Source organism: Cynocephalus volans, chromosome 6 (genome assembly GCF_027409185.1).
Source record: "Cynocephalus volans isolate mCynVol1 chromosome 6, mCynVol1.pri, whole genome shotgun sequence".
Classification (NCBI taxonomy): domain Eukaryota; kingdom Metazoa; phylum Chordata; class Mammalia; order Dermoptera; family Cynocephalidae; genus Cynocephalus; species Cynocephalus volans.
In genome coordinates, this window is record NC_084465.1 from 94533386 (window position 1) to 94554513 (window position 21128).

At 41.9% G+C, this 21128-nt stretch overlaps 1 protein-coding gene and 1 pseudogene across 1 annotated transcript in view; one reads left to right on the forward strand and one right to left on the reverse strand.

Annotated features, from left to right (window-relative positions):
- PDE1C (phosphodiesterase 1C) overlaps positions 1-21128 on the reverse strand; it is a 622342-nt gene that overhangs the window by 556715 nt on the left and 44499 nt on the right. The window lies entirely within an intron of this gene.
- LOC134380724 (actin-related protein 3-like) lies at positions 15419-17006 on the forward strand (annotated as a pseudogene).

The following is a 21128-nucleotide window of genomic DNA, read 5'->3' on the forward strand; positions in this document are numbered from 1 at the left end:
TTCAACTCCCCAGTCAATCTAGAGAATGAAACAGAAAGGATTAGACAATGACCCCAGGATAGTCAATAGCTGCACAAAGCGGCAGCTGCCCAGAGGTGGTCCAATTAGTTGTAAGTGTGCAAGGCTGGGTCTCTAGGAAGGAGTTCAGGAAGCCGGATTATCCTCCCTCCTCACCCCATTCCTCCCACCCAAAACAGCCATGATGCCTTCCTCTGTTTTCCCAAAGCACTTTGTTCATGCCACCATTATAACCACAGTGCGCTGCCATAGAGTCAGCCCATAACACTTGTCTTAGAAACATGTGCACCCTCTAGTAGCTGTTTTAAAATAGCGTATGGACTCCCATCACTGCCTCTTTGTTATCCCAGTTGGGAAAGATTTTTTGGTGATCTTTTTGTAGTTGATTTGTCTTGCCATGGAGAAGCATCCCCGCCCTTCCATCCTCAAATGTCACCAATAATAATAGCTACAACCTATTAAGCCTTGGAATGGCCAAGCCCCATTCTAAGTACTTTACAGGTATTAATTCATTTAATAATCTTCACAATAATGCTATGATATAGGTTGCTGTTATTAACTCCACTTTAGAAATGGGGAAATTGAGGCACAGAGAGGTTAAGCAACTTGCCCAGGATCACCAGTAAATGGTGGAGCTGGGATTCAAATCCAGGCAAATCTATTTAGAAAATTCATGCTCTTAACCACTCTACTCTACTTCCTCTCACCAAGCAAAATAAAACAGCAGCAGAGAAAGAAAAACTGGAAAGAACATGCGACTTCTTCAACTGTTTTGTCTCAATGACCCATAGACTGGGTTGTGATTTCTGATGCACAGAAGTCCCTCAGTCTCTACCAGGAGAGACTATTTTTTTTCTTTCTTAAAAGATGACCTGTAAGGGGATCTTAACCCTTGACTTGGTGTTGTCAGCACCACGCTCACCCAGTGAGCTAACCGGCCATCCCTATATGGGATCCAAACCTGTGGCCTTGGTGTTATCAGCACCGCACTCTCCCGAGTGAGCCACGGGCTGGCCCCAGGAGAGACTATTTCTGGGAGAGAGAACAGCACTTAAAGCCTCACACTGCTAACCTCATACATTTGGGACAGTACATCTGAGGACCAAAAGGAACTGAATCTGTGTGAGTACGTCAGTGACATCATGTTCTAAAGCCAAGTTAGGCGTGCAGCCAACTGAGTCCATTCACTCTGTTTGGTGTCTTCCCCTCCCCACAGCCCCTCTGCCACCTCCCTAGCTCAGGCAGGTGCAGAGATGAACAAATCTCCTGACCAGTCTTCCTGTCCCCTCCAATTACACGCCTCAGAGGAGCCGCAGCCTGAGAAATTCTTCTCAAATGCTTATCTGAACATGTCACTCACTTTCTTAAACCTTCAGTGGCTCCCTTTCGCCCTTAGTATGAAGCCCAAACTCCTTAATGTGACTTCTAACACCCTCTCGGACCTGCCTAACCCTCCAGCTCCAGCTCCACCTCACTTCAGCTCCAGCCCCACTGAAGGGTTTGTAGTTCCCTAAAAGGACAACTGTGCACCCCGACTCTTCCCTAGGGCTGGTCTCCTTGCTCACTGTACTGCGATACCCTTGAGCGCATGTCAGTTTACTTGTGAGTCCCCACTGCCTAGCATAGGCCTGGCCCAGAAGTAGTGTCTCAGTACAGGTACGAGGCTGGTCCAGACAGACAAGTGGAGCGCCTCAGGACTCAGGTAGGGCCTGGGGCACCACCCATCTGCCAATCAGAGCATGGAGCTAGCAACTGGAAACTCAGCAGCCATACCAGGCAAGACACACAGGGAGGACAGTAGAAGCCCCAGTCCAGGCAACAGGACACAGCTTGGGACAGCACAGGTGAGATTCCTTGAGCCAAGGACCCAGGGGACAGAGACGCCAACCGAGGCCATTTGGGCTACAAACCAAAGAGGCAAAGAGGGAAAATTGGGCTTTTAATGAGAAATAAAAACAAAAACAGTGTCAGAAACAGAGAGACAGAGAGAGAGAGATGCTCTCAGCAGCAGCAACGTCCCCAAACGTCTTGTGTGAGGGCAATGCCACGAACAATCTTGATCAATTTGCATGGGTATAAACCATAAATAGAGCAGGAAAAGAGATCTCTTTCCTATCACTCAAGATTCCTGAAAAAAGAAGCTGTGCCTTGGGATAAAAAGCAAGACCATTGCCCATGAGCTGCAGGAAGTCGTGGGTTATTTGAAGGGTCATCCTCTCTGATTGTCAGTTCCTGGCAACGCTGATAAAAGCAGCCCAAGATTCCAACCTCACAAGAGCTGCCTAGAACATCTTTAAAAATCCCAGTGGTGGACTTCCTCATCGTTAGTTTTCCTAAGGGTTTCCCTCTGACCCACTTTAATGCAAACATAGCTGACAAACTCTGCCGCCTGAGCGCTCTGATGGAGCTGCTGAGTGACAAGTGCATAGTTTGGAAGCCAAGAATTTCCTACAGCTGCTGTTAGTGCTGCCCTGTCTGGTTTCTGATAATAAGTTTATCAACTTTGCTTTGCTTCTAAGTCCAGAAACCTGAAGCTATACAAAGCACTTAGCGTTGGCCCCTGGAATGGGTCTCATCATCCTCTGCAGGACTCACCACCCACCGCTGCCCCTTGCCCGGGAAATGCCCGGTGGGCACCCAGGGCTGCTGTGCCGCAGGCTCGATCCGCCCCTCCCCTGGGCACGCGGGCCACCCCCTGTGTCTGCTCCAGGGCTTGGCTCTTGCCATCGCCCCTCTCTCCTGTGTTATCAGTCCCACAACCACCCCCTCATTAGATCATTCCCATCAGCACACAAATTTGTTATTTCTTCCATCAAAAAAGAAAACCCACCCTCGCTTGACCACACATTATCTTCAGATACTGCTCCGCTTCTCTGCTCCCTTTTATATTAAACTCCTCAAAGTGAGCATCTACAGATCCTGCCTCCCCTTCCTCTCTTCCCATCTTCTCTCAACTCTGCCTCATCAAGGTCAGCAGCGACCCTGTGTTCCCACATCAACTGTCACATCTCAACCCCCACCTCACTCCGCGCAAGGGGCGCACGTGCTTGCCACTCCTGCAAACGCGACCTCCAGGCTGCTGACACCAGGCTGCTGACACCAGGCTGCTGGAGGCCCCACCCCGCTGGCCACGTCCCCCCAGCCTCCTCTGAGGATTGCCCTCATCCTTCTGGCCTCTAACATTGCGGTGGCCCAGGGCCGAGTCGGTGGCAGTCCCATCTTCCTGTCTGTCCCCACTCCCCAGGTGACCCTGCGGCTCTCCTACAGACCACACCATGCCAGGGGCGAGGCACCACCGCCAGCTTGTCCCCCTGCACCGCTTCCTGGCAGCCTCCATTTGCTGGCTCGTGCGTGTCTCAAGCACAACACACCCCAGATAGGAGGCTGGCTTCTCCCCCAGCTTCTCCACACCAAAGTGGCAATTCCATATTTTCTAGCGGCTCAGACCAGAGGTGCTGGAGTCACCCGTGACTTGTTGCTGGCTTTCTTACTGCACATCCACGCCACCTTCAAAATACAAGCAGAAGATGATAATTCCTGCCACACCACCACCTCTACTCTAGTCCGGGCCAGCGCTGTCTCCGGCCTGTGCTGTCACATAGCATCGAAGCTGGCCCTGGCATCCCCTGCCCGCCTCCGCACCCAGCCGGCTGTCCTCCACTCAGCAGCCAGAGACACCCGGAAAGTCCACAGCTCTGCTCACCCGACCCCATGGCATTCCATCTGCCGATGCCAATATCCAGTGTCCTCACTGTGGCCTACCCGGGGCCTGTGTGAACACATCCTGACCACTTCTCTGACTTCACCCCCGCTGTGCTGCTGACCCACCCGCCCCAGCCACCTGGCCACCTGGCTGCTCTGAGTGCCCAAGCATGCCTCGGCCTCCCAGCCTGGAAAGCTACTCTCCCCAGGTGCCACATGCTCTCTCCATTCTCCACGTCTCTTTTCAAGTCTCCTAGTCAGAAGAGGCTTTCCCTCGCCACTTCCTCCCAAATAACCTACCCCCGTCCTCTCATTCTGCTTAGCGGCCTTATATATTACCCCTTCACAGCATATGTTTGTTTGGACATTTGTTTATTATCTGTCTTCCCACACCCACTGCACACACCCCACTGGAACGTCAGCTCCATGAGAGAAGAAACTTAGTTTGGAGTCCTGCCTCATTTCCAGAGCCTAGGACAGTGCCTGGCACACAGAAGATGCTCTTTATTGAGCACTGCCATATGCCAAGCACTGATTTGAGTGCTTTACATAAATTAACTCATCTAATCTCCCACAAAGACTTTAAGGCAAGTGATATGATTATCATTCCCATTTCACAGAAGTGGAAGCACAGAGTAGCTGTACATTTTGCCCAAGATCACACACCTGGTAGATGGCAGAACCAGGATTTGGACACAGTCATCTGTCGCCAGCACCTGCTGTCTTAACCACACCTCCCTAAGGAGCTCTTAGCTTGTCCGGAGGAATGCAGGAGGCACCGTCCTACCTGGCTTTCTGGACTTACCATCAGCACCTTGGCTCTGACCAGGGCCCCAAGTCTCCTCACAGGGCTCTGTCCTGCTCTAAGAGCTGGCCCCTATCTGGACCCCAATTCTGGTAGCTTCATCCCTATTCTACTCTTCGGTAAAAAGTGTCCTAAGTCTCTGTCTTGGCCCAACTGCCTGGTATCCCCAGAACTGGGTTCTGCCGCAGCCCTCTCTGGAAACAAGAAGGCTTCTAGTTCTGCCACAGACTGAGAGGCCTTCCAGTGCTGACCATCTGGATATAGACAAAGCCTGCTCCAGGAGTCCCTTGCAAAGCTGCAGTCTGCTCACCCCTGGGACATGGCTGGCAGCCCAATAACTGCCTGCAAAATTAGCCTGTGGAGAGAAACCCATCCAAAAGCCCTATCAGTTAACCTTTCCAGTCACTAGTTGACCATTCACTGCCCATCCCTAAGTCACTTACAGAGTGCCAGACACTGTGTACAGCACTTCCCATACATCGCTTCATGGAACCCTGTGAGACAGGTATTGTCAAACCCACTCTACAAATTTTAGTAACTTGCGGAAGGTCAGAGAGGGAATGCGAACCCGCCCACGCAACTCCTGCCCCTGTGTTCTATCCCCTGCTTGTTCCTCACTGTGGTCCGTCAGACCTCTCCCATCTGTGGACACATCTGCCTCCTTCCCATGCATCTCAAAGATGGCAGGGGCTAGACAACTCTGAAACTCATGGCCTTGGTTGTCTGAGTGTTATGCTCAAGCACATACGCACGTGCACACACACACACACACACACACACACAGTCATGAGGCAAGGCCTCAGCCAGTGGATGTCTCTATTCAAAATTAACAGACAGCTGCACTGCGGCATCTCAGGACTGTTCACATTTACATTTAATAATGACAATCAAGTTATTATCTTTGACACTAATTGTGGGAATTTGAACAGATAATCACAGCTCAATCATAGACCTTCTCCTCTTATGCTTACTAAAAATCACAGGGGACTTGCCCGTGACTGAGGCCTGAGTCATTCTTGCACGCAAGAGCTCTCAGCAGTAAGCAACAATCACAAGACCATCAACAAGTATTCATCGAACACCTACCACGTACTAGATAGCAAAGCCCAGTGGCTAGAGCTCTGAGCTAACTATACAAAGGCTGAAGTTTGAGTCCCAGCTCTGCCATTCACTTGCTGTGTGATCTTGGATAAATCACTCTTTCTCTGAACCGCAGTGAAAAGAGAGAATGGAATTAATTGGCCTCTAATGAGGTCTCTTCTAGATCTGGCATTCTATAGGAAAGCAAAGAGTTTTCAGATTCCCCACAGTAGAGAGCAAAGGAAAGTCTCTTTTCAGAGTCTGCTGTCAATGTAAAAGACCAGGAAGGACTGTTCTGTGTTTGAGATGGTTGCTTTTTGAATGTAAAGTGCTTGATGTACTAAAAATAATTATCAGAATAATGGATAGATGGATTCACTCATTCGTTCAGTCAGGATAGAAATGGCCAACCTGATGTTTACTCAGTTCCTGACTCTGGAATGGGTCCTGGCTTTGGAATGAGCCACTCCTGGGTTGGAGCCCCAGCTTCAACTCTTACAATCAGTGCAACGTTTGGCAAGTTGCTTAGCTTCTCTGAACCTCAGTTTCTGCATCTTTAAAATAAGGTAATGGTTCTCATTGCCTCCATTCCCCAGTCTCCAGAAGATTAAGATGGGCCTGTTTGAACTGCTCAGATCAAAAGAAGTAAAAGATTGTCATCCACCCGTCTGAGAAGCTTGTACACACAGGGCTGCTCGAAAACCAAAAAGAGCCCCTTGATTCACTAAACAGTTTCTTTAAATCCCATGTTCATCATCAGTGTAGCTGGAACTACAAGCTTTTATTGAGTGTCATTTTGTGCCAGGATATCACTAGGTTATAAGGATTTACAAGTGAATAAACAAACATGGTTTCAGTCCATGCCAAGCTTAGTATAGATGGAGAGATGGATATGAAAATAGCATCAACAATTCAGGATATTCTAAGCAGCTTGCATCCCAACACAAAGCAGACAGGTTCTGCATAAATATATTTCAAGAAAGTAAAATATATACATACATATGTAATAGTAATGAATTAATTAGGAAGATGAGGGAAGGACAGGGTACCATGAGAGCACACAGAAGGGAAATCTAGATGGAAAAATAGGAAATGGAAGGTCACAGGTTTCCTTTAGGAAGAAATGTCTCAGAGAAAGAATATTTCAGGCAGAGGGAAAATCATGTGTAAAGTCCTGGAGATGAAACACAGAGTTCAGTCTGTCAGAGATCCAAGAGTAGTTCAGTGTGACCATGCTCAGAGGTCAGATGCAGAAAGCAGAGAGACAAACCTGCATAGGTACACAGAGACTAGATCTTAAAGGGCTTTATGAAGTCATTTAAAGATGGTAGATTTTCCTGAGTGCAGTAAGGGGCCTTAAAGGACTTTTTAAAAGGAGAGATATAATTAGATATTTCTTTTAGAGCTATGCTTCTCAAACTTTAATGTACTCAGGCTTTACCTGGGGGTTTGTTAAATGCAGATTCTGATTCAGTAGATGGGGTGGGGCCTGGGATCCTGCATTTTTAATGAGCTCCCACATGATGCCAGTGGTGCAGCACCGTTGAGTACTACACTTTGAGTACTAAAGGTTTTAAAGTGGCCACTCTAGCAGCTTTGGAAAATAGATTGGAAGAGAACAGGACCAAGGAGGAAGGAACACCAGTTGGATGAGTGCTGGTGAAGAAGTGGGCTGAGAAAGTGGCAAAGGGAACAGAAACAAATGAGCAGAGATGGAATATTATAGAACTTATTGGGAGACAAAAAGGCAAGGATAGTGCTCCAGTTCCTGGCTTGGGCATCTGAGTTAATCAAGGTGGCATTCACCAAGACAGGGGCACAGCAGGAGCAGCCAAGATTGAGAGAGAAGATGAATTCATCTCTGTACATGCTGCACTTTTGAAAGTTCAAAAACTTTTGGAATGTTCCTCTGAAAGTTCTAAGTAGAGATACTAAGAAAGCAGTCTATTATTTAGGTCTGAGGCTCAGGAGAGAGTTCTAGATTGTAGACATAGATCTGGGAGCCATCAGCAGGTAGACTTTTATTTTTCATTCCCCATGATGCCAAAGAGGCCACAGTTGCAATTTCCTTCCTTCCAATGTGATGGGGCAGGGGGCAGGGAGCTCCTTGGCACTCCCCATCTTGAGCCTGTTCATTGCTCTCCCAAGGTGCCTCAGAAGCACACATGGCTGGGACAGGCTGGGGAGAAGAGAGCTCTCTCACACACAGGCTGGTGGAAAGCTTATCCTGGGTCTCTGTCCACTGAAATCCAAACCTAATCTCCTTCACAGAGTATTTGAAAAAAGGAAAGAAGAGAAGATTATGGTGAGTACCTGGCACCGTGCCTGGTAGAGAGTGGCGGGAGAGAGCCAGGTTATAGTCATATGTGGTACCATGCCCAGGGGACCCAGCAAGAATTTGATAGGACTTAAACCCCAAGGGTCATATAAGTCCCAGGCAGGAGCAAGCATAGGAAACAAGAAATACAGGTAGAAACTGGCCTCGAGCATCAGACTAATTGAAGAAACAGAGGCACAAGGTTAGCAGAACCAAACATGACGTTGCTGATACACCAAGCTACTGGCCTGGGCTCCTTGAAATCCCAAGGCCAGGAGCCAACTTCACTGTAGCTACCTCCCTTATGCATAAGTCTATCTCCTCTTTTAATAAAGCGTTGCTTGCTTTACTGCTGGGTACATTGTTCATTTCTATGACTTTGGGACCCACGAGACTAATTTGGTAACATTTCTTTGATGAGCCATCCAGGAGATAAAGGGACTCTGGGTACCAGGGATTACCCTGGGATTTTCCCCACGCCACACACGTGCTGCTCTAATATCTGCACCAGTGAAAATTAGAAAGTCTTGGGCACCAGAAGAGAGCCCAGCCACTAGAGGCAAGTAGCTACTGAGACAATTTTGCTCCCATGTCTTTGCTGCTGATAAATCTCTCCCAAAGTCCCCAGCCTAAATTCTGACAAAACAATGCTTTATTCCCTTTTTTTCTCCCTTTCTCTTTGCCTATTCTTCCTCTTTAAAGTGACTACCAGACAACTACAGCTTAAACTCCCCTCAACCCATGAGAAGCATGATCCTTCTGGCCAGCAACAGCTTGCTCTGGTGGGTGATTAGTGCAGTGACCGGAAGTCTGGAAGTCACTAAAACTCTCTACCTTTCTCTGATTTTCTGAGGCCTCCCCTGCTGTTGTAATGAGCCTGGAGCCTTCATCTCAGATTGACCACAGCCAGATCGCTTCTCTCTGCACTTCGTCACAGCTGTATAGGTGCACCCGGGAGGGCTCTCGGCTATGTTTTGTTTCTCTGCTTTAAACAGTGGAGAGAACCATTTTATAAATTAGTGTGTTGGTGGAATAAGAACGAGTAAGAGGTTGGCCCTGCCTGCTGGGACTAGTATAGAGTAGGTCCCACTATTCCTTTTTCTCTTTGTGTGTTTGCTTAGTTAGATACTTAGTTGAGTGCTTTAAGGTAGGTAGGGAATTTGGGGTGGAAGTAAATATAACTTCAATTTGCTGAGGACCCAGCTAAGGAGTTTCCTTCCCCTCAGTCTTTAATTGCTCTACATCTCCTTGTGACCCTCTACACCCATTCTAAGAGGGATCAAAGACACCAAATATGTTGCTAGGGACAAGATGAGAAACGCCACCAGCGTCCCAACAGAATCCCCCTTTGGGTGTATTTTAGGTAACTGGAAGGACTTTAAATGGGATGAACTAAAATGAAAGAAGTTGGTATTTCTTTGCAACGTTGCATTGGGGCCCAGAAAGTGATACCCCAAAGTGAAGGCTTCAAAAGCAAAGTTTTACTCTGGCCTTCTCCCGCCCTCCTGTCTCTCAGCCTCTTCTCCCCCAAGGCAAGCCGTAGAAACTAGAATCCCTCTTCTCCAGAGTGGGTCATAGATATACTCTAATCTTTACCCCTGCCTTTCTATCTTGGAGTGGGCCATAAAGAAATTCTGTGACTTACCTTGTCTGATTTTATGTCATAAGACCCCCATTCCAGAAAGGGTCCTGCCCCATATCCTGGAGGAACAAATGCTATACAAAGGGGTCAAGGAGAATGTGAACAGACAGGCCTTGCTGGGTTTCTGTACTGAGTCTATTAGCATTAGAGCATACTTTTCTTGTCCAATCACATTTCTACATGGCTGTGCCTGCTTCATAGAACCTAAGCATAAATATGGACAATTTTCCATATATATTTGGATCTTCATTCTGAAGACCCCCATGACACATAAAACTATACTGTGTTTATCACATCATTTTTCAGAGAACCTTCAGGGGGTAGAAGGGATGTCTTCCCTTTGCCCCTACAGTTATGACACTATGAGCACGATACCTAAGACACCTTTCTCTTCTGAAAGCCATAGCTGAGGGAGACCAGAGCTTGAAAGTCAACAAAATGGTAACCCTTTCTTACCTGTCAGACTCCCAGTCTCCCTCTCTCTGTCTCTGGAATCTGGTTGAGCAGATGGAAAAAAATCATTCATGTTCATCTCTTTTTCCAAAATTTTGATTAATGGGATAAAAAGGATTTGTATGACTAGTCTCCGGTGTAGCAACTCTGTTGCACATTTGGTATGAGCATTTGTATTGCCTGATCCTATTCCTTTCAGAAATAGTCTTTATTTTTCCTTTGTCTTTCTGTATCATCTTGTCATAAAGAGGGGTACCATAAAGTGGAGCACAGACCTAGAACCCCTATAAGTCTGTTGTTTGACCCAAAAAGAAAAATAAATGATTTAAAACAGAGTTAAAATTCTTTCCACCCACCACAAAATTCCTTTAACTCAGAAGAAAAACAACTATAAAGATTAGTTTAAATTGTTTGTCAGATTTGCTTTTGATTTGAAATTTTGGTTTAGAATGTGTTAGGAACTTTTTGTTCTGTTTGCTTAACTTCTTTCTGAGCTCAATGAATGGGCCCATTTGCAGCTAGCCTACTCACTGGCTTTATGCCCTGAGATAATTCTTTGCAACTCTTTGGTTTTGTTTGAGTATATATTTTTTTAGGCCTCCATTTCTGTCTGTGGATTTTTGCTTCTCCCCAAAGAAACTATTTAGTTGACTGAAACCCTTTTTCTTGAACTTTTATGTGCTTCTCTTGGTGTTTTCCCTAAAGACTCTGAGGCCTCATGAGAAACGCAGCCATGGCACGCCAATTAACTTCCTTTCAGGTCTACTGCCTTCCTCTCAAAGCCCCAAGAGTCAAATGACTTTGGCTCTATTTGTTCATTGGCTCAGTCCTTAGCTCAATAACCCAGATAAGGAACAAAAACTAGATTAAAAGCAACCAGTCTAACTAAATGGTCTCCAAAATATGACTTTCTGGCATTCGAATGGTTAAACTGATTTTCTAAGTTTTCTTCCAGGCTCACCAATGTCTTTCCTTGTCAAATCCTATGATGGAGTTCTGTGATTTGATTTTATTTTGGTGTCTATTTTTTTTCTTTCTCTGTGTCTCCACAACACAACCAAACTCCTTGAAAAGGCTTGCATTCTTTGTGCTTTGCAGTGTTAATTTGTCACTTTGCTTTCTCTAAAACATGGTGAGGCCTTACACATAAGCTTTGACATTTAACACAATTTAAATTCAACTGTCCGTTTTAAACTAGTGAGTTTTTTATTTTATCTGTCTCATTATTAACATTTTAGACAAAACCTATGAGATCCTTATTTGTTTTTTTTTTATGTCTGCATGTATACATATGCAAGCTGTATGTTATGTCTACATATTCATGTCTATACATGTGTTTGTGTATTGTCTACATGGTACCAAATTAGTTTATATATAATGTGCACTGATTGAGTGGATAAGCATAAATGCTTTTCACATTCTCGTGACCTTAGTTTTTAAAATAGTGTTTTCAGAATTTGATTTAAACCTTTTTGCCTAGATTTGTCTTTTGCTCAAATTGATACTGTCTCTGATCTTTTAAGGTCGTACAATTGTCGCTTTTGTGGTATGTTTGATACTTGCTTAATTTGTTTATGAACTAAAAGCTGTAAGAGAACTGGCTGCTGGGCTTCCCCCAAAGCCTTACCCATGTCTTGTTTTTAGATTGTCTTTGGTTTTAAGCATCTGAATTCTGAGGTCTAAACAGATGGTCATGGTGAGGCCAGGGGACAATGTACCCACAGTTCATGGGTCACCAGTTGTAGGACAAAATCCAATATGGTCTCCTCCTTGTCTCAGCTCTGCCTCCTGGCCAAGCTGGGAGGGACAATATCCTTTAGACATTATTTTTGTGAACTCTGCTCTCTGTCTTGGGCTCCACATGGCTGCCTTGGATGCCACATGGCCCTGAATGTCACATGGATACTTGGGACCCAGGACAGCTAGGGAAAGGGTACCTATGTTCGGCATTTCAAAGGCCTTAGTTAATACTGGGTGATAAAGGTTTGGCTTGGTATGAGTAAATTAGATGAACATGAATGGGTTAAAAGCTTATAAATAAAATAATCATAGTTTCAAAAATTCTTTTTCATAATTTGAAATCTAAAAGTCATGTTAAATCGATAATTTAAAATACTGAAATATTAGTTATTATACATAAGTCTAAGTTTATATACCTTGACATTTTGTTTTTATGCAATTGAGAAAACTAAATATATTAGGATCCATTAAAAAGCTTTTTTTAAATGTATCTTCAGAAACTAGAAATGTTTTTCATCTATGAATATTAATATGAAACAGTTCAAAATTGCTTGCTTCCTAGGTTTTTCACTGGAAATTGGGGTCACTAAGAGTTAATTGTTGTTAATATACATAATTCAAACTGCCAGGTATAAGGAAATTTTATATACAGAGTATTTAAGGAAAGGAGGATGTGAGGAAAGTAGACTATTTTTTTGGCAAAGGTTATAAAAGGCGTGAAGATGTGGTGTGGTTTTGTTGTCTGGTTTCAAGGTATTTAAAGGGTATTTCAAGTTAAAAGAATAAAAAGAAATGTTACAGACATAACTAAATGGATATAACTGGGAAAAATTGTACAAGCTTATAAAAAGTTTATAGTAATCTTATGTGGTCAAAACTGGGATAGGATAAATTTGTTTATGTTTTTACTGAAATTAGCTGTAATATTAACAGTACACTGGTCCAAAAGTAAAATTTGGTTTCCTTCTTTTAAATAAGATTTTCATGTAATATTCATAACAGATAAGAAAAGATTTGTATTTAGCTTTTGAGTAAACTGCAAAAATTAAACCTTAAGTAGGAGAGAAAGTATAGGACAAAACAGGAAGTCTAAACATTTGGAAATGGTTTGTAAAGAGTAAATTTATGAAAGGAATTTTATGTGTGATCAAGCTGGCTAAAATTAGAAGGGAATTATTTATAGGTTTTTCAAAGAATTGAGCATTAATATCAAAAGGACACTGATCCAAGGTTAGAATTTGCTCCCCTATTTTGGAATAACAGGGTTTTCTTGAAACACTGATCTGCTCTTAATTTAAAAAAAAGAAAGGAAAAGGAAAAAGAAAAAAATTGTGAGAGGTTTTTTCCGTTTAGGCAACTGGCCTAGGAAACAGATTCTGTTTTTTGTCAAGACAATTTCTTGTGTTTTGTGCCTTTGAAATCTTTTGTCACTTTAGTATTATTTCATTATGATTTATGATTCTATTTAATTGATTGTTTTAAGCCTTCCTTATTTGACGAACTTCCCAAAATCAAATTCAAAAAATTAAGTATTTTTCACTCTAACTAACTTTGGGATGTTGCAAGGGCACTAGAACTTCTCAAGGGATCTATAAAAGAAAGATATCAAAACTAATTGGACTTATCTGACAGGTCAAATTAAATGGGAAGCATTGCCAAAGCAAGAAATGATGTTTAACCTTTTGAGTTCTACAGATGTGTTGATACGTGTTCCCAAATTGTGTAAGGTTCCTAAAACTCTGTGTCTTGGTATAAATGCTATCAGTCATAATTTTGGTTCAATTATAATTTTAAAGTGTATGTCTTCAAAAAATTTCATGGAAAAAACTCTGACAAGTACAGGTTCCTAATAACTTTGAGTTCATACCATTGGACTAAATTTCCAAAATTCTAATGAAGAAACTGATGTGTTTGTGAAACTGCTAACCAAGGTCAAACAGAGCAAAAGGTAATTACATAAACCTAATGAACTGATTTAAGAAAACCCTTTAAGCTATAACAACTTAGTAAAGTATACATTTATGAGCAAAAATTGAAACCTCTACTTTTCTTTCTACTTGATCCCTCCAGGATTTTGAAACTATTTATGAGTTTCCTTATTTTAAGGCAATATAGTTATTTGCATAAGTTCATTAAGAATCTGTTCTTTTTGTAACAGGACAAAATTGGAGACACTGGTTATTTTACCAAAGCTTTGACTGGAATGCAATATTTTCAGATATGACCAGACTGCCTTAAGGAATTGAGGTTGTCCTTTTCATAGAGCCAATAAAAAGCCCCATGGAAATACTGTCCTGATACCTGTCTATGTGATTGCAATGTTCCTGGCCTTGTGGTAAGTAAAAAAAGTAACTTTCTGACAGGCCGGAATCTAGATATTTGGGGACCTCCAGAAGAGAACTCACCCAATCATACAGGTAATCAGAGAGTAAGTCAAATCATTGGCTTGGCTTCCTAAGACCTGAGAGGCTTTTAATGGTCAAATCTGAGATTCCTTATAAAAGTCCCAGCGAAGTCAACCCAAAAAGAGCCTATATGAGAAATCATTGTTCTTGCTGCGCTTTATGCAAATACTCTGACCAGAAACCAAACTTATTTTGCAAATAAATTAGTCTTGTCGTAAATATCTTTGGTGAGAATGGGAAGAGAGAAAATTATGCTTCAAAAGGAAACAGTAGTACACCTGTTACTAGATTCGAGCCCTGTCTTTTAATCTGTTAGTAAAGCTTGTATCTTCCAGGCTACAACACTTCTACATCAAGATGATGGTGGCACAAGGATTCCAAGCCATCCCCTCCCAAGAGGAACCAAGTCCCTATAAATCACTAGATCAGTCAATGAGAGACTTTTACACCGCCAAAATGTAGGCAGAGACTACGCCCATGGCCCGCAGGAAGTAGTTTCAGAAGAATGAGACTTCCAGCTCCCTTCTTCTTAAGAATAAGGAGGATAAAATCTCTCAAGGGGAAATGCAATAAGATGGGGCTCGGCCTGTAAACCAAGCCAACTCCATTTTCTCTGAAGAGAACAATTTGCTAGTTTTCCATTCCTCAGTTATGAGAATGCCCGGGGTGCATGATCACCCTATGGCCCTGATAAAAGTAACTGAAGAAAGAGACCACTTGGGCATAACTGTCCTGAGAAAATAGACTGAGATAAGAGGGGAACAAAAGTTCACTGAGTTGCAAAACCCCTTCCTCAAGGCTTGTTAAAATATAACTTTTAGCTTTGTTTAAAACTTATCATTACCTACCTACTCTTTCTTTTCCCTGTAATTGTAAAAATTAAGTTACAGAGTAGTCTTAAGACCCCTTTAGGAGTTCTGTCATGCACACAAAGTTTCAAGATGACTGCAACAATGACCCTCCTGGAATGGCGATAATGAACAACATCACCATCTTGGACCTAGTGAGCAGGTGCAAGGACCAAAGCCCTAACTGAGCATGTACCTGTGATGCAACTGGAAGAATAGAATAGACCACCGCCAGAGGCACAGGACGATGATGCTGGCTGGTCTGCCCACCTCAACCCCTTTCCCTTTAAAGGACCCTGAATAGCTCCTCTTGGGGAGCTAGCTTCTCTGTAGCTACCTCCTTTATGCATAAGTCTATCTCCTCTTGTAATAAAGCATTGCCTGCTTTAAAAAAATTTTTTTGGTAGCCGCTGACCGAGCTTGCTGCTTTCTTGCTACTGCTTCGGCTTCCCGGCTCCCCCACGGACGGAGAGGGCGGCCCGGCTGTGAATGGTCAGATAGCCCCCATCTTCCGACGCCAATCTCTGGCCCCTACCAGCACGGAGCAGACGGCGGCAGCAGCAGGCGAGGAGGAAGATGGCGGGACGGCTGCCGGCCTGTGTGGTGGACTGTGGCACGGGGTATACAAAACTAGGATATGCTGGAAATACAGAACCACAGTTTATTATCCCTTCCTGTATTGCTATTAAGGAGTCAGCAAAAGTGGGAGATCAAGCTCAAAGGAGGGTGATGAAAGGTGTTGATGACCTAGACTTCTTCATTGGGGATGAAGCAATAGAAAAACCTACATATGCAATAAAGTGGCCAATCCGCCATGGTATAGTTGAAGATTGGGACTTGATGGAAAGGTTTATGGAGCAGGTGATCTTTAAACATTTAAGGACAGAACCTGAAGACCATTATTTTCTTTTGACTGAACCTCCACTGAATACTTCAGAAAATAGGGAATATACTGCTGAAATAATGTTTGAGTCCTTCAATGTTCCAGGCTTGTACATTGCTGTGCAGGCTGTTCTTGCCTTAGCTGCATCCTGGACCTCAAGACAAGTAGGAGAACGGACGTTGACTGGTACGGTAATAGACAGTGGAGATGGTGTCACTCATGTCATTCCTGTGGCTGAAGGGTATGTGATTGGCAGTTGTATTAAACACATTCCAATTGCAGGATGAGATATAACATATTTTATTCAGCAGCTGCTGAGAGATCGAGAAGTAGGAATCCCTCCAGAACAATCCCTGGAAACTGCTAAGGCATTAAAGGAGCGCTATAGTTATGTCTGCCCAGACTTAGTAAAAGAATTTAACAAGTATGACACAGATGGGTCAAAGTGGATTAAACAGTATACTGGAATCAATGCTATCTCAAAGAAAGAATTTTCCATTGATGTTGGTTATGAGAGATTTGGGGGACCTGAAATCTTTTTTCATCCAGAGTTTGCTAATCCAGACTTTACACAACCTATCTCAGAAGTTGTAGATGAAGTAATTCAGAATTGTCCTATTGATGTCAGACGTCCTCTCTACAAGAATATTGTCCTCTCTGGAGGTTCAACCATGTTCAGGGACTTTGGACGTCGCTTGCAAAGAGATTTGAAAAGAACCATAGATGCCAGGCTGAAATTAAGTGAGGAATTGAGTGGCGGTAGGTTGAAGCCAAAACCTATTAATGTACCACATTATGCACCACATGCAGTGATATGCAGTTTGGTTTGGAGGATCGATGCTGGCTTCCACGCCTGAGTTCTACCAAGTATGCCACACCAAAAAGGATTATGAAGAAATCGGACCTAGCATTTGTCGTCACAATCCAGTGTTTGGAGTCATGTCATAAAATTGACTTCATAGTTATTGGGGTTAGGGAGATAGGGAAGAGATAACTTTTCTGTTTTGTCTGGATGGCTGGTTTTGAGATTTTAAACCTGACTTGAAATAGTAAGACCAAACATGATTATACAGGAATATTTTAATAAGTATATCAACATGCAGATGTAGAAGAGAGCCAAAATGATTAAGTGTTGTTCCTTAGATTGAATATTCGAATCTTATGTGTAACAAAAAGAAGTGGGTTTTAGTTCTTTCTGTGCCCTGATATTTTGTATATTAATGAATTATCCAAGATTTGATGGGATTTATCAGTGTGTAGATAGCTCTATAATGCTTGAATTGTGCACTTCTGAGTGTGCAATGCAAGAGCTTGTTTATATTTCATACTTTTTATACGTTTAGGAGAAAAAAGTCAAAGAAAAACTGTTGTATTTGAGGGGGGAAAAATGGCCAAGTAAAGGATAAATTAAAAAACAGCCTATGAGACTTGGAGTACACATTCATGCGATTCCAGTTATTACGAATTGCTCTCCTCCACCCCACCAAAGGTTTTCTTTGCAAGTGCTTTTGGAACTAAGAAGCTAGTATCTTGGATTAACTGATGCCTGCTAGTGCTTTCTGATTACTCGCATTCTGTTTCTTGCTTTAAAAGAAAAGTAAAGACAAGACTGTTGGACCAATATTGCAGTTCATTAGTGTCATTTCTTATTTTTAAAAAAAACCTGACAATAATTTGATTACCAAAATTGGTATATATAAAGCCTAACATCATTCTAATAAAGGCACAAATTTCTTTTTAATACTTGTTTCAAGTTCTTTACTCTCTTTATAAATTAGCTAATAAATCTATTTTCTTCAAACGTCTGCAATAGTTCTTTGAAATCACAATGGTTGGTTAGTAAGCTGACTTTTTTATGTGCTCTCTACAAACAATTGTGAACTTTTAATTTGTTGAGTCCTTTCATTTTGATAACTGGATCTCCATTTGATATTTTTATTTGTATAACTCATTAGCAGTCTAAAAAATTTTTTTTAGTGCCCGTCCCTGACATATCATGGAAAGTTAATTTTCTTTGCATTTTAAAATATCTGGATCATGAAGAAAAAGTGATGAAAATAAATTAAAATTGAATTTAAAAAAATTTTTTTTAATAAATAAATAAATCCCAAGACCAGGACTGGGACCTGACCCAGAGACTGGAATGGCCAAATGGTTCTGGGTGTGGGATTGGAAAGGTGCTGTTTCACACCTTCATGCCTTCACTGACTCAGCTCCCTCCCCTCTTTCCTTTGTCCTTCCACCCGTCCCTTTCAAAATCCAGTTCAAGTCAGCTCTTCCAAGAACACTTCCCTGGCCCCTCCACTTCTGCCTTTGTGTCCCCGTTTACCCTGTATAGATGACCATCATATCCCCTATATCAATTTATTACATATACTTGTTTAATGTCTGCCTCCTTCGATAGATTGTGAGTTCTTCATGGCTAGTGCACTGGAGTGATATCAAGATGAAGTGATATCAAGATAATACTCAAGTATAATAGCCAGACTATTTTGTTGAATAAATAGATTGACTTTTATTTTCAGCAAAATTATAGACTTGGTTGTCAAAGAAAAAGATTACTGGTACAGATCAGCTAAAATGCTAGTAAAACATTTTTTTAAAACTCTGTATTTACATGGCAGAGATGACATCAGAGTAAAAGAATATAACAGGAGATCAGGAATAAAGAGAAACCACAAATCCAAAATGATAAGCAAGTACTGAAACTGGCATTTTCTCTGGAGCCATCTGTCAGTATCTGGTGGCATAGGGACTTATTTTAATGGGCCACATGAGCATGGGAAAACAGGAAATAAAGCCTGGAACCAGAATAAGGGGGGGAGGCCAGATTGCAGATCTCAGTAAAAACTAGGACCTCCAGAACAACAACATTGTCAGTGTTTTTTTCTAAAACCTTCTTCACAGTGTGGTCAAACAATGGAGATCTTGAGTGTTTTGGCCTTGACTCTGGGTATATTAGAGCCAAAAAAGATGTATAAAGAGAAAAATCTTTAAAATCAGCTAGAATAAAAACGCAGATTATCTATAATGGGACAATCTTTAGACTAACAGCTGACTTCTCATGTAATGAGAAAAGTTGAAAATGATGGAATTGCATGGGATGCACCGATTTCAGGTCAATCTAAGCCCACCTAGGAGAACTGCATACCCACCCCCCCTGAGACCTGACCCTTTCATGTGGCATAGATTTCCTCCTGGAGGAGGACGAGGAAGCACCCTATTAGAACTCTTTGCCTCTATGTGCTCTATCATCACTTTTCATCCAGTATTACTTTCTTTCAACATAAAAAGAAACCTAAGAAGTGTGATCAAAAGTTCCTAATCTAGCTATAATATCTGCAGAGTAAAGGCTCAATTATTCTCATCACACTCTACTTTGGGTTAGGGTAGAAAAGATATTATATTGAAAGCAAAGACACATCATTCTGGTACCAACATTGATCAGTTTTATGGTTTTGGATAAGTCACTTCTTTCTGAGCCCTCATTAAAAAAAATAAATAAAGTTAAATTTGATGAGCTCTGAGGTAGCATCCAGTTATGAAGGATTCCATTTATACTTCTATGCACCACCTTAGCTTGTATTTGTCTTTTACTACATACTTTCTCTCAGAAATATAACAGCAGGAGAGCACATCACCATGTCTCCCTCTAAGGCTACAACTTTCTGTCCTACAAACCGTACAATGTGAGGTTCCAGTGTCCTCAGAGGAAAAATAAATTGCAACCATCCAGAGCATTATAGAACTAAAAACATGACAGTAACATGAAATCAGCTATATAAATTACAAAACATATCACAGTTCAATTTGTTCTGCAATGGTGCAAAATGCACACATTTCTCAAGACAGAAAATAAAAAACAATGTTAACTGTGGGTGTCATCCCATGGAAAGATCTATCACTAACAGATCAGATTATGACCCTCCATATGTAATCTGGGAGAAAGGAGTAAACAAGAAGAGCATACCCTCAAGCAATTCTGTTTTTATAAATCAGGGTATGTGAATATAACAAGTATGAGTATAGTTATGATGACCAAAGGACAGAAAAATTTAAATTGGGAACTCAGAAAAGCAGAGACATGGTTGCCTTATGGAAAGGTCAGAATGTGAGATATAGAAAGAAAGGAAGGTACCAGAGGTAATAGCAAAATCATGAGTCCCTAAATCAGACAGCCTTCATTTATTTCCTAGCTCTACCATGTAGAGTACCCAAGATGGCAAATATGTAGGTTAATATAAAAGATTCTATAAACATATTTTTCTCCTTTCTTCTCTTACCTTCTATAAAAGACATAATGTAAAGCAACAATGATAACACTGTGTTGTTTGGAACATATACACACTATACACCCCTACATACAAGCACAATAATAACACAAAGTAGTGGACAGGCACTGGGTCTATATTGGAACAAAATTTCTGTATTATATTGTAATTAAATTAATACTCATATCAGGTAGATTGTGATAAATTAAGGTGTATATCGTAATCCCTGGAGCAGTGATTCTCAACTGGGAATGATTTTTTCCCAAGGGAACATTTTACAATGTCTGGAGGCGTTTTTGGTTGTCACAACTTGGAGGCACCACTGGCACCTACTAGGAAGAGGTCAAGAGTGCTGTTAAACATCCTATAATGCACAGGGAAGCCTCCAACAACAAAGAATTATCTTGCCAAAAATGCAAATAGTGCAAAAATTTAAAAATCATGCCCTAGAGCAAGCACTAAGAAAATAACTCAAAATGTTATAGTGAAAAAGAAGGTATTAAAATGATAATTCATTGAAGTTGATATGACAAGCAAACAGAAAGGACATTGTTGGGGGGGAGGGGGGAGGGAGAAGGGAGGGAGGTTTTGGTGATGGGGAGCAATAATCAGCCACGATGTATATCGACAAAATAAAATTAAAAATAAAAAATAAAAATAAATAAATAAATAATTAAATAATTAAAAAAATGATAATTCAAAACTATTTAACAGAAAATAAGACAGTAAAAGAAGAACATAGAAACAAAAAAGACATGAAAATGTAGAAAAAATAGGGAAATGGTGGACATAAACCCAACCATATCAACAATAATATTAAATGTGAATGAAAACTCTGATCAAAAGGCAGAGATTGTTAGACTACATAAAAAAGATTCAACTACATGCAATCTATAAGAAACACACTTTAGATTCAAAGACACAAATTGAAAGTCAAAACTGGAAAAAAATGTACCATGCAAAT